Source organism: Nannospalax galili, unplaced genomic scaffold (assembly GCF_000622305.1).
Source record: "Nannospalax galili isolate Female #2095 unplaced genomic scaffold, S.galili_v1.0 scaffold62, whole genome shotgun sequence".
NCBI classification, from domain to species: Eukaryota; Metazoa; Chordata; class Mammalia; order Rodentia; family Spalacidae; genus Nannospalax; species Nannospalax galili.
Genome location: NW_008348573.1, coordinates 1,402,563 through 1,416,116, shown reverse-complemented (window position 1 = coordinate 1,416,116; position 13,554 = coordinate 1,402,563). Strand labels below are relative to the sequence as shown.

The following is a 13,554-nucleotide window of genomic DNA, read 5'->3' as shown; positions in this document are numbered from 1 at the left end:
ATGAGTTTTTTAACCTTTAAAAAAGATCTCCATTTCATTTTAGAATATATTGTTCCTTGCAGAAAGATTCATTGTTTTTACTACTAACACTGAGATGTTGGCACATGCATCTCTAATCTGTATGCATCTGACAATACTAGTTTTTTAAAAGCTTTTGAAGCATGGCATGGTGGAGCATACCTTTAATCCTAGCACTTGGTAGGCAGAGGCAGGTGTATCTCCGTGAGTTTGAGGCCAGCCTGGTCTATGTAGAGCTCCAAGCCAGCCAGGCCCACACAGTGAGACCCTGTCTAAAAGGAAGCTTTTGATACATTATTAGGATCACACTGAATGTATAGCACTGAAAGGAACTGACATCTTACCAGTATCTTCTGACCAACAAATACACAATAACACTGTTTATTGGGGTTTTAGCTTCTCTTAGCATTTTTTGTAGATTTTAATACAGAAGTCTTAAACATATTTTATTAAATGTATTACTTATTAGTTCACATTTTTATGGTATTGTAATTTCTAAAAATTATAATGGAAAACTATTACTGGAAATACAAATGATTTTTTATGATGTGATCTTGTATCTTGTGATATTGTTAAATTCAACCATTAGCTTAAAAGTTCCTCGAGATTCCTTAAACATTTCCATAAGTAGCTCTACAGACCTCCCTCCTGTCCCATGTATATGTGTATGATGTTGTCTGAGGATAAAGATAGCTATACTTCTTCCATGAAAATGTATTTCTTTTATTGATTTTTCTTGTCTTTTCATATTGGATATGATAATGTGGAATAGAAGCTGATGCGAGCAAACAACCTTGCTTCAAGTCCTGAGTTCAGAGGGGAGGCAGTCTTTCCTGATCAAGCATGTTAGTTATAGGTCTCATTGCTTTGTTTTGGTTTTTTGAGACAATATTTCCTTGTACCCCAGCTTGCTTGGAACTCACTATGTAGATCAGGCTGGCCTTGACCTCAAAGAGATCTGCCTGCCTCTGCCTCCCGAGTGCTGGGATTCAAGGGGTGCGTTGCCATGCCTGGCTTAGCTGTATGCACATTAACACATCCAGGATACTTCTTTCTGCTATTTGTTTGCTGAGGACTTTTATCAGGAGTGGATGTTGGACTGCATCAAATGTTTTTCCTGTTTCTGTTGTGATGGTTGCTTGATTGTTGCTTTAGGTCTACTTGCAGAGCAGAATAAATTGACTTTAAACTGACCTCCATTCTTCAGTAAGCCACACTTACTCAAGCTATATTACCCTTTATATACTGTTGGACTTTACTTTTTAATATTTTTAACAGTTTTATTGAGATATAATCCACATGCTATACAATTCTACATATAAGGTGTAAAATTCAATGCCTTTCACTATGGTCCAAATTTGTGCAAGCATTACTCAATCATAGAACATTTTCATCAAGCTATCTTCAAAGAAATTCCATGCCCATTTTTTTTTTCTTTCCTTTTTTCAAAGTTAGGATGTGTCTATGCAGCTCAGGCTGTCCTTCAGTACCCGCTCTTCCCGCCTTAGCCTCTTGAATGCTGGAACCCATTACTTTTGCGAATATTTTAGTAACAAAATTCTTACCCATATCAATGAAATACATTCATACATATTTTTCTTGAAATGGCCTTTCTTGTTTTCACTGGACTCTCCAGTGGAGGCAGGATTTGTGATTCTACAAATTGTTGGCCAGCCTGGGCTGAACAGCAGGACTCTGCTTCAAAATACAGAAACAAAATAAACAAAACCCAGAAACTGGAAGTGTTCACTCCCCTTCTATTTTCTGAAGAGCTTTGTATAGGGTTGCCACATTTTTTCCTTAGTATTTTATTTTTTATTTTCTTTATTATTTAGTATATATTTATTATTTATTATATTTTCCTTAGTATTTGATTTTCTTTGTGGAAAGGCTTTTAACTACAAATGTGATCTATTAGGAAAATAGGATTCTTGGATGCTTAAGCTTCAGTAGGGTGCATATTTCAAGGAATTTGTCTATTTCACATGAATTATTAAAATTTCAGCTTGAAGCTGTCCATACTTATTACCTTTTGAATGTCTGCAGTATCTGCAGCATCTTGATGATGACAGTCCATGACTTCTTTCTTTCGTTCCTAACCAATCTGATCAGGGTTATCAGTTTGTCTGATTTTTTTTTTCCCCAGAGGGCCAGCTTTTGATTTTCTCTATTGTTTTTAGTTTATAATTTTATTTCTTTATGCTCTTTATTTATTTCCATCTGCTAATGTGTTCTTAATTCTTAGGATGAAAGTGTAGATTATTGCTTGGGATCATCGTTATTTTCTAAAAACTAACAGTTAATGGAATAAATTTCCTCCAAAGTATTACTTTACCTGCATCACACTTATTTTGAGATGCTGTGTTTGCCCTTCATTAACTTAAAAATACATTCTGATTCCCCTTGTGATATGATGCTCTTTGGACTCCTGGATTTTTTGTAAGGATATTGTTTAATTTCTAATTATTTGGGGAATGTGTCAGATACATATTTGCAATTGATTTACACTTAGTTCTGTTGTAGTCATAGACAGCACTCTTCATGATTTCAATTTTAAGAATTTATTCAGGAGCTGGGGTGGGGAGCTCAGTGGTAGAGTACTTGCCTATACATGAGGGGCTGGGTTCAATCTCTAGCAACACACACACACACACATATTCACACACACCACAGCCAATGATAATCACAAACTCCAAAACCAAAACCAACCAATGGAAAAAAAAATCACAAAATTTATTCAGACCTGTTTTATGAACACAAACATGGCCTATCTTGGTAAATATTTCATGTATACTTGGAAATATGTTGGCTATAAGACTTATATTCTTCTATATCTGTATTGATATCTATCAATTACTGAACAAAGAATCTATAATTATTATCATAGACTTGCCTTTTTTTCCCCTATTGGTCTTTATTTCATGCATTTTGATCTTCTGCTTGGTTGTATACAAAATTAGCTTTGTATAACCTTTTTATGAGCTGATCTTTTTGTCATTAATAAAATCCCTTTATTTTTGCTTAATTTTTAAAAAATATTTTATTATTTTATGTGTACGAGTGTATTGCCTGCATGTAAGTGAGTATACCCACGTTGTGCAATGCTGCGGAGGTCAGAAGAGGGCTTCAGATTCCCCTGGAACTGGAGTTAAGAACTGCTTGTAGCCGCCATGTGGGTGCTGGGAATCAAACCCGGGTCCTCTGCAAGAGCAGTCAGTGCTCTTAACTGCTGAATCAGTGCTCTTAGCCACTGAGCCATCTACAAATATCCACTTTATATTTTTTAGTTTGGATTTGTGGACTATACAAAAAGCTTTTTCTTTCTTTAACCTACCTTTACCTTAACATTTAAAGTAGGCCCTTATGGATAGCGTAGAGCTGAGCCTTGCTTTATAAAGGATCCAATCTCCAATTTACTTTTCTTAATTTTATGGATAGATGCAACTATGGGACACATGAAGCACAGCCAAGAGGAAACAGAACTGGCCTGGTGTTAGACATAAAATAAACTCCTGCTTCAGAAAAATCACACTTTTTTCCTAACTTGCACACTGTTGTTGCAAATGGTAGTTAATCTGTACAGTAATCAGTTTTAGGCTTGGTTAAAAATCACAGTATGATTTACTGTATCAAATTTGAGTTTTTAAAAACAGGACAATATTTGCTTGTTGTGCTATTTCTAGGATCTCTCAGTTTTCAAAGCTCGCTGGCAGTGCTTCAGGCTGTGCATACATGAGTTCTTTCTGAGGCATGGCTCATACACATCTGGTGACTAAATATGTTTAAGCACAACCAGTGCACATTAGCTCCTTTCACAGACTGGGCTTCCATGTTTCTGTAGAACTCCTTTTTACTCTGTGCCACTTAAATGCTATATTCCTTAATGGGAATAAAACAGAAGCTTAGTAGTTCTGCTGTCTTGGATTTTGTGTTAAGGTAAAGTCAATACAAAATGTATTTTCTACTCGTGTACACTGTAAAGGTCTAAGAAGAATGACTAACTTGGAAGCAATGTATTATTATCTCCCCTTCAAGCAAGAAAGCAAGGTTCTGTGACCAGATTGCTGACTCTAGGGTTATGGAAGGATGTACATAAGATGATTCTGAAATATACTGTACTGGAAAACAGGGTTGACTACTATTGGAGTCAGAAAGACTCAGGAGTCAACTGAAGGGTTTCCCATTAGCCAACAATGAGCCAACCTGAGCATCAGTGAAGCTAACACAGGCAATGCTGAGAACCAATACACTTGTCTGTGAGATCAAGGAGACTTATGAACAAACAAAGGAACAAATAAATAGAAACTCAAAAAATTTTGCTGGTCATTTATAGAAAATACCTGAACTGATTCACTTCTCTGAAAAAGATCCACTGTCATCCTGCCTTTGCTGTCAAACTGTGTACTCCAGGATGCTCTGGGAGATAAAGGAAAGCCACTCATTACTGAAGGCATCAAATGAACACAGGAAGCAGGAATATAAAATATATTAAAGTCATCTGTTCTCACCAGGGGCTTGTCTTTTTGAGGTCTGACCTCACATTCACAATAATTTTACAGTTACTGAAATTCTCTGCAAACTGCAGATCATTTTAAACATTATAATTCCCTTCTTCCTTCTCTTCTCAGGAAACGTTACTGAATGCTTACAAGTTGTAGGTGGCAGGCTATGCAGGCAATACAGCAAAGTCTCTGCTTTCTATCATGTGAAACCAGGTCACACGTGACAAAAGTTTGTTCAACGAGGAAATATGAAAGTTCAGGAGGGCTATGAGAGCAGAGCCCGGGGAAGCAGTGGGGTTTGTTTTATAATTTAAGATTAACAGCTGTGAAAAGGACTTCCTAAGATCATGATAAAGAAGAAACCTGGAAGAAATGAAGAAAGAAACCACACCAATATCAGGCAGGAAGAGGACTCGCAGCAGAAAGAATGGCCAAGTGTGAAGGCCTTGGTGTGCAGTAGGCTTTGCTTGCTTTAGGAACTGGTCATTCCCTTTAATTCTGTTCTTTCTTCCTTCATCTCTTTGACATCCTTTATTAATGTGGAAGTTTGTCCATAAATGGATAGCATCTATGTAATCGAATTCAATGGATGATTATAAAGGCCTTATGAAAATGCACACAACAATATGAGTGATTATAGTATGTATCTATAGAGAACTATTTACTAATACATTTTTCCTCATGCTTTGCACATGTGTGCATGTGAGTATAGGTGCCTGTGTGCCAAGATGCACGTGAGTAAGTCAGATGACAATCTCAGAGATGGGTTCTTACCATCCACCTTATTTGAGACAGGGTCTCACCATTGCATATGCCAGGGAGCTGGCTGCCCAGATTCTGGGAACTGTCCTATCTCTACCTCCCATCTTGCTAGAGGAGCACTGACTGGGATTACAGATATGTGTTACTGGGCCTGCCTTTACATGGGCCCTTGGATTTGAATGAGGTCCTCATGCTTGCGCAGTAAGTACTTTTACCCACTGAGCCATCTCCTCAGTTCTTCTCCATTCTGTTATAATGGAACTAGTACATAGGAATAAAGTATTTGGATATGTGTATAAAATTTGTTCCCCATCGCATTATAATATGGAATTTTCCCAAGAAGGCAGGGAATAAAATGAGACAACACATCCTCCATAGTGCGGGAACCAAACACATCCCCTCTTAGCAGCAGTCTAGCATTGTATTCAAGAGAATACAACTAAATACCAGGACAAGATTCAAATTAAGGTTTCCGGGACTGACAAGATGGCTCAGCAGGTAAAGATGCTTGCCACCAAGCCTGATGATCTAGGTTCAAGACCTAGAACCCACACTGGGGAAGGAGAGAAGCAACTCCCCCAAGATGTCCTCTGACCTCCACATATACATGCCCCTCCCCAATGAATAAATAAATATAAACATTTTTAAAGAATTAGAGGTTTTAGTACAAAAGTACTAAGAGATGTACATTCCATGCATACAAGGAAGTAGAGGGCAGGGTGGTTAACCCTGGTGTTGGGATGGTGACTCCATAGTCTAGATAGAGAGGAATCTCATTGCATGGGTCTATCACATTCAGGACCTCAGTTTGAATCAAAGGTTGAAAGGAATGTGGGGACATGGAGGGGCAAGCTGAGGAGCTGGACAGAATGGGCTGGCCAAGCTGACTTTTGATTTAACTCGGGGTGTATGTAGATTTGAGGGAGAAGGAAGTTGAGGTCAATAAAGAAGAGAAAAAGGAAGAAAAAGAAGGGATGAACTGTACATGCTTAATGCTGGGCTCTGATGGATAGCAATCAGTATTTTAGTAAAACAACAAAGATGTTGTTGCCATTTCACTATGTGTCCTCCTAGCCGTGTGCTATGAACTTCAACAGTTCTGCAGTAATGAATGTGCAGTGACAGAGTTGGGTGTCCAGCTATATGTCAAACATAAAGGACAAACAATGGAATCCTTTGGCCAGAATCTTCACTCCCATTAAAAGTATCTATACCAGAGAGGGGTTCTGTGTCCCTCTGGGTCATTAGAAAACACCAGATTAAGCCCATGTAATTTCTCTCTTTAAAAAATATTTTTTTATTATTTTTATTTTATGTGTATGTGTGTATTGCCTGCATGTAGGTAAGTGCACCTGTGTCATGCAACGCCCGCGGAAGACAGAAGAGACTGTCGGATCCCCTGGAACTGGAGTTACAGACAGTTGTTAGCTGCCATGTGAGTGCTGGGATTCGAACTTGGGTCTTCTGCAAGAACAGTCAGTGTTCTTAAGTGCTGAGCCATCTCTCCAGCCCCATAGCCCATGAAATTTCTATGTGTTTGTAAAAGTATGTCATGTGACTTTAACTCAGAGGCACATTTTCTGATAAGCAAGAGAACAAAAATCAACCAATTTCTTCCTACTCTGTTGTTCAGAAGTTCTAATGTGCCCTGATCATAATCCAAAAGTCAAATGGAGGTCATAGGTTCAAAATTCACCACGGATTGTACCATTTTACAACTGTTTCATATTGCACTCTCCTCAGGACACAGATGAGAGATGAAAGGCAGAAAATGACTTGCTTAAATCAGCAGCCCAGGAGCAGCACTGTGAGGACTGGCCCCTGTCGGACTCCATCTCCTCTGTGAAATACAAACTCCACCTGAGACTCTGGCTGCCTGTGATGCCTGGGTCTCCTTCCCACATCACCTCCCAGCACCATGTGTTCCTTGAGTGTATGCTACCACTTGCTGACCACATCCAGTGGGCCAGATCTGCTTCCATTTCTGCACATTTTCCCTTCCTGTCTGCATGGTAGCTCTTACTTTTTATGTTTCCACTCAAAACTTTGCTCCTCTGAGAAGCTTTTCGTGAAGTGTTCCTCAGCAAAATTAACAGCTTTTCTTCTCTTTAGCTAACACACAAAACTGTGGTAAACCTTTTTGCTGTGTAAGCCCAGCTCCTTTCTGGACTATAAACTTCATGAGTGGTGGAGGTTACCTCTCTAATTTTATAAAGCCAAAGAGACATGCCTTGCAGGTTGCAGGTATGTGGAACACTCAGTGAATACAAGGAAGATACAGGAAGGAGGGAGCAGATCCCTCCTCTGGCCATGCTTTCCCACTGCAGAATATTGCTCTTAAAAGTACATAACATGCTTGCTTTGCTAAATTATAGTTCAGATTTTCTGAGACACCTCCACCTTCTTCTTTACCCTAACACCACTCACTGATCCACATGCACACACTCTCATGGAGTCTCACAACACACCTATAGCTTAATGTTGTTAGAATTTCTAGTCAAAAAGAAGGAAACTGAGTTTCATAAACATGAGGCAATTTGCCCAGGCTTACTCAACTAGCAGGGGTGGGGTCAGGATGTGAAAGTCCACGCTGATTTCCCTACATCGCTGTACCCTCTCAACTGTACCAAATCTCAAATCCATGAGATAACTGCACTTTTGCCCAAATGAAAGTATTAGCACTCATTCACTGCTTTTCCTTATTACTTCATTAACTGATTATGTAATAAATATTCTACGGCATTAAAAGTTTGTGCTTCATTATTTGTTTCTAAATTCCATCACACTATACAATTACATCTGCAGATACAGGGTCAGTACAAAAGGTCTTCTTTGAAGGCACAGGAAGCTGAGATACACACAGATGATTCCCAGCCATATAATTTATAACATGCAGATACAATTCAAATTGAAGTAGCCTGCTCTCACACTCCTCTAACGCTGTTAATGTTTACTCAGCTGGTGAATTTTTTTTCCTGTTTTCTGTTTTTAACTTAAGAAACCAATTCTGTCATCAGAAAATTTAACTGACTGGGTTCACTTCCTCTTTCAGGTCACTAGTGGAAGTAATAACTTGAGTCACAAGACTGGGGCCAAAGTATCGCTTTATCAATTTCTCTCTAATCTGAGCAGCACACATTTGAATAGATGGCAAAGACCCACAACACTGCCTTTTCATTCCATCGTATTTCTTGTGATCTACTGTAGTTAATTTTTTAAAATTGTGTGCGTGTGTGTGTGTGTGTGTGTGTGTGTGTGTGTGTGTATGAAGAGTGGGTGTGGGATGCACATAGCACAATGCATGTTTGGAAGTCTGAGCACAACTTTTTGGAGTTGGTTCTTTCCTTCCACCTTTATGTGGGCTGCAGGGATGGAATTCAGGTAGCCAGGTCTGCATGGCAAGTGCTTTTACCTGATGAACCATCTCACTGGCCCTTGGTTGCAGTTTTTAAATGATATCATTATTTTTGCTTGTTTCTATTACTTGGTTTAGATCATTTATTCAAATATACATGTCATGTAAAGAATTAAATAATTTGTGTCTCTTGGTTTCCCATTTTAAACTACAGTATAGTTTCTGCCTCCATTTTAAACTACAGTATAGTTTAATTACGCTTATTGATGCCAGTCACTCTAAGTAACTAACTCTTACACACAAATCATGTAATACACGGTGGTGAACTGATCTGCAGAACATGTTCCTACTTGAGGGTGCTTTGTTCACTCTGATGTGTCTCTATGGAAGGATGGGAAGAATGCTAAGACACTTAGCAACTGGCTGCTTACTTCTGGATACTGTTAAATTCCTATTTGTTCTAGATCAGTAGCTCTGGAACCTTTGGGTTCTATGTCATTTTACTCACTTGATCCAGAATGTTCTGATCTTTTGTCAGCACAGGCCTGACAATACTTTACAGTCTTTTATTATGTGAGCAAATGTGCCTGTGGAGGAGGCAAGTTAGCTGCTCATTAAACTGTTTGCCTTTTCTATATCTTTTTAGACTCTCCTGAAAATAAATTTACCCAGAGACAAACTTTCTCCAGAGCAATGAATGTCGGCAGAAGTAGCATGTATCATTTCCTGGTGTGGCCTACATCATTTCCTGGTGTATACTTTTTTCCTTTCAGGATGACTGGGATGCTCCACCCAGAAAACAGAAGGCGAGTGTTCAGGTCTGCAAAGCTGTTGTCAGCCTGAGTACCTTGATTTTCTAGATGAAGGCTACTCTGCCGACCTACGTACCTTCTTGGGGCTACAAACAAAAGAATAAACCTCTGTTAGTTTCACATCATAGATTTTGGGGTGTCTCTTTGTAGCATAATCTAGCTTAGACTATCCTACCCTATGCAGGGATAGATTAAAGAAGCTAGTTAAATGACTTAAGATTCTAGATATAACATTGGAAGTGGATTAAAGTCTAACAGTACCATAGAAAATTAACTATCCAAGATTTATTTCCATTACTCCTTGTTTGAGCAACAAGAATGTTATCAATAGCATCAGAAGAATGCTAAAGTATTAAAAATCACCGAAGTATTAAAAAATTTCCACATTATTTTAATGTCACTGAATTTTAGAGATGTTGTATAATTTTGGGGGGAGGATATGGCAGGGCGAAAGTGAAAACAACAAAACTTCTAGAAAATTCCTCAGTGTTTTCTTTTACTATAATCTTACAATTGGGAAGGCCTCTTCTAGTCTCTCTAGCAAACTTCTGAGGTGTGTTATTCTATCTCCCAAATGCAAAGTGTATTTTCCTTGGAAAGAAAAAGTGCTTTTTTTCCCCTACATTGAAGAGAGACAATGTATTTTAATATTTAGGGCTAGAAGATATTATGCTTAAAATAATGGAGAGAAAGTTGCATATGTAAACAACAAAGACACCACTGATCATGTGGCTGTTTCCAAAGAGCTTCTAAACAGCTGTGCTTATAAAATTCACTCTGTTTTGTTGTTACTTTCATATCTTGAGGTATTTTTATTGAGGTATAACTTCCACTAAAAACAAAATGTGAAGTTTACACACACACACACATGCACGCACACGCACACACACACACACACACACACACACACACACACACACACACAAATCTACCTGAGAAAGTATACAGTACACTCTGATCACTCTTGAACATTCCTTCATGCTCCACTTTCTGTCAGTACCTCCTCAAAATATTATGAAAAGTCTGGCTCTTGTTATATTAGTTTTATCTGACTTTGGATTTCATCTAACTGAATCATATAAAATATATACCATGTAATGTCTAGTTTCTTTCGTTGTACCTCATGCTCCTGAGATTGATCTACAGTATTGTAATATGCTAGCAGTTGACTCTTTTCATTGAAGTGAAAAGAATGAATATCTACCGAATGAATATCGCAATCACACATTTACTATTTTTGGACATTTGGCTTACTTCAACTTTTTTTTTTTAATAAATACTGATGTGAACATTCTCTTTCTAAAAACTAAGATTTTATTTATTTTTATTTTATGTGTACGAGTGTTTTGCCTGCATGTGTGTATGTGCACCACAGATGTAGCTAGCTGGTGCATGTGGAGGTTAGAAGAGGGTGTTGGATCCCCTGGAACTGGACTTACAGATAGCTGTTAGCTGCCATGTGGGTGCTGGGAACTGAACCTGGGTCTTCTGCAAGAGCATGCACTGCTCTTAACCTCTGACCTCTGAGTCATCCCTGCTGTGAACATTATGTTTCTCATGAATACTCGTTTATTTTCCTTAGGCACATATCCCAAACCAACAGTTTTCCAAAGTGCTTCTACTGGCTCACACTCCCCCATCAATTTGTGACGTTCTCATTGCTCCATAGCTTGACCTGCTAGTCTCAATGCTTTTAATTTTATGTATTGGTGAATTGTAATCACTATTTCCCTGGTGATCAAGAAAATATTTTTGGATGTTTGCACTGACAACTTTGATACTTCCTTTTGTCAAGTGCTTATTCAATTGTTTTACCCTGTTTTTAGAATATGTGCTTAGTATTTTTCTTTTAGATTTGTAGAACGTTAGATATTCTGGACATGAGCTCCTTTCTGCATTCACACATTAAAGCTATTTTAATCCTGTCTGTATTTTCTGATGTTACTCATGCCATCAGACTTTCCTAATTATCCTATTATTTTCTATCCTAGTCAATGTGGCTTTTGTCCTAGTTAAGAACATTTTGTCTGTTCTGATGGATAGTCACCTATGTTTTATTTTGAAATACTATTTTAACCTTTAGATTTTAGGTCTATGATCCTCCTCAAATAAATTACTGTGTATGATATAAAATAAGGGGAAACTACATTGTTTACCACATAGATATCTAGCTGACCCTTCATCATTTATTAAAGAGGTCAGTATTTCTTCCAGTGAATTTGCAGTAATATTTTTGTCATAAATCAGGTAATATATATGTGTGAGGCTATTCATGGACTATCTTATCTACCTTATTGGTCTGTTGGATTTTCTTTAGATAATACCATGCAGTCTTAATTACTATAATTTTATACTAAGTTTAATGTCTAGAAATGCCAAGCCTTCCACTGTTATTTTTGGTTTTTAAGATTAGTGTGGCTATTCCATGCTCTGTATTTTAAAACACTTTGTGAATTTCCTACTGAGAATCTCAGTGGTGATACATTGACTCTCCAACACAATCTGAAAGGTACTGATAGCCCAACAAGAGTCTGCGAAACCCTAAGCATAGTGTATTCTTTCTTATAAGTTTGCTTTCATTTTCCAAGCTACATTTTGGAATTTTATTATAGAGGTTTCACATATAATTTGTATTTATATTGATTGATTGATTGATTGATTGATTGATTGATTGATTAATTGATTGGCTGATTGTGTATGTGTGCCATGGCACATATATGGAGGTCAGGAGACAACTTATGGGAGTCAGTTCTCTTCTTCAATCACGTAGGCTCTGGGTATTACTGAGATCGTCAGGTTTGGCAGCAAGCACTTTTATTCACTGAGCCATCTCTCTGGCCCTTGTGTATCTTTTGTTATATACACTTCTAGGTGTTTGTCATTTTATGTTTTAAAATAAGGCTGATAAGACAAAGCAGCACTTAATGAATAAGTTTGAGGCATGGATGGTATTTACATTTAAATGCTAGTGTCATTCCCATCACACTACACTGTCTTCACACTGCACATTTTGTTTTAATATGGTATATCATAATTTTCTGTGTTTTCACTTTGTACTACAAAGTTCTTTTGAAAAGGAAACCCACTGTCACTCTAAGGCTGGCCACATAAATGGGTATCTTCTCATGGGGGGTTAGGTCCTAGGATGGTGTGCTGCCTCCATCACTGTTACTTTCAGGGCACAACTTCCCAGTGACAGTTTGGCTTGTGCAGGGATATGTAAGGATACTCCCCCAGCCACAACAGTGATCAGGTTGGAATCTCTAACCATAGCTTTTCTAAACACTTGAGAATAACAAAGAGAAAGCAGACCTAAGAAAGGGATACTGCAACTAAAGAAACTGATTTAAAGAGTAGCTTCTTCTCTTCTATCTTGGTCTTCTATGGGGCTGGGAGCAAGGTCAGCTTAGGTACTACAAAAGAGAGGTGGCACTGAACTGACTTATGCTCTAGAACATCTTTACCCAAGAAAATGAAGAGATACTCTCTCCCTCAAATATTTGATCTCTCACAGGGTTCTATGCATGCAGTCATATCCCAAACTTGGACAATGGCAGCCATGATAGAGCACTATTCAATAGGAGCTGGGCATATAACTACTATACATATGTTAGGAGCAGAGGGAGAAGGCTTTTGCAACAAGGGTAGCTTTGATGTAAGTTCACATATTAGTCAATAGCTATTAACCCCCATGGCAATGTGGTGGGTAGAAAGGGCATCCAATTTGGGGCTTAAAGGACTGGGTTTTATGCCTGGATCACAGTGCGGTTGTTTGAATGAGCATGTCCACCATAGGCTTCAAGTATTTGGACATTTTTCCCCAGTTGGTGGCGTTGTTTTGGGAGGTCTTAGAAAATGGGGCAATGCTGGAGAAAGCATGGGTATAGAGAGTTCTTAAGCCTTGCCAGATCTCCAGACACTCTCTGCTTCCTATACCTGCTTGAAGATGTGAGAGCTTAGCTTCTGTTCCTATTCTAGCCACCTATCCTGCCATGCCTCCCCACCATGATGGATTCTTGTCCCTTTGGAACTGTAAGTTAAATAAACTCTTCCTTTTGTAAGTTCCCTTGGTCATGGTGACACATGTTGCTATCACAGCAACAGA

The 13,554-nt window shown here is 38.3% G+C and overlaps 1 protein-coding gene across 14 annotated transcripts in view; it reads right to left on the bottom strand.

Annotated features, from left to right (window-relative positions):
• Positions 1-13,554, bottom strand: part of Ica1 (islet cell autoantigen 1) — a 157,953-nt gene that overhangs the window by 53,016 nt on the left and 91,383 nt on the right. The window lies entirely within an intron of this gene.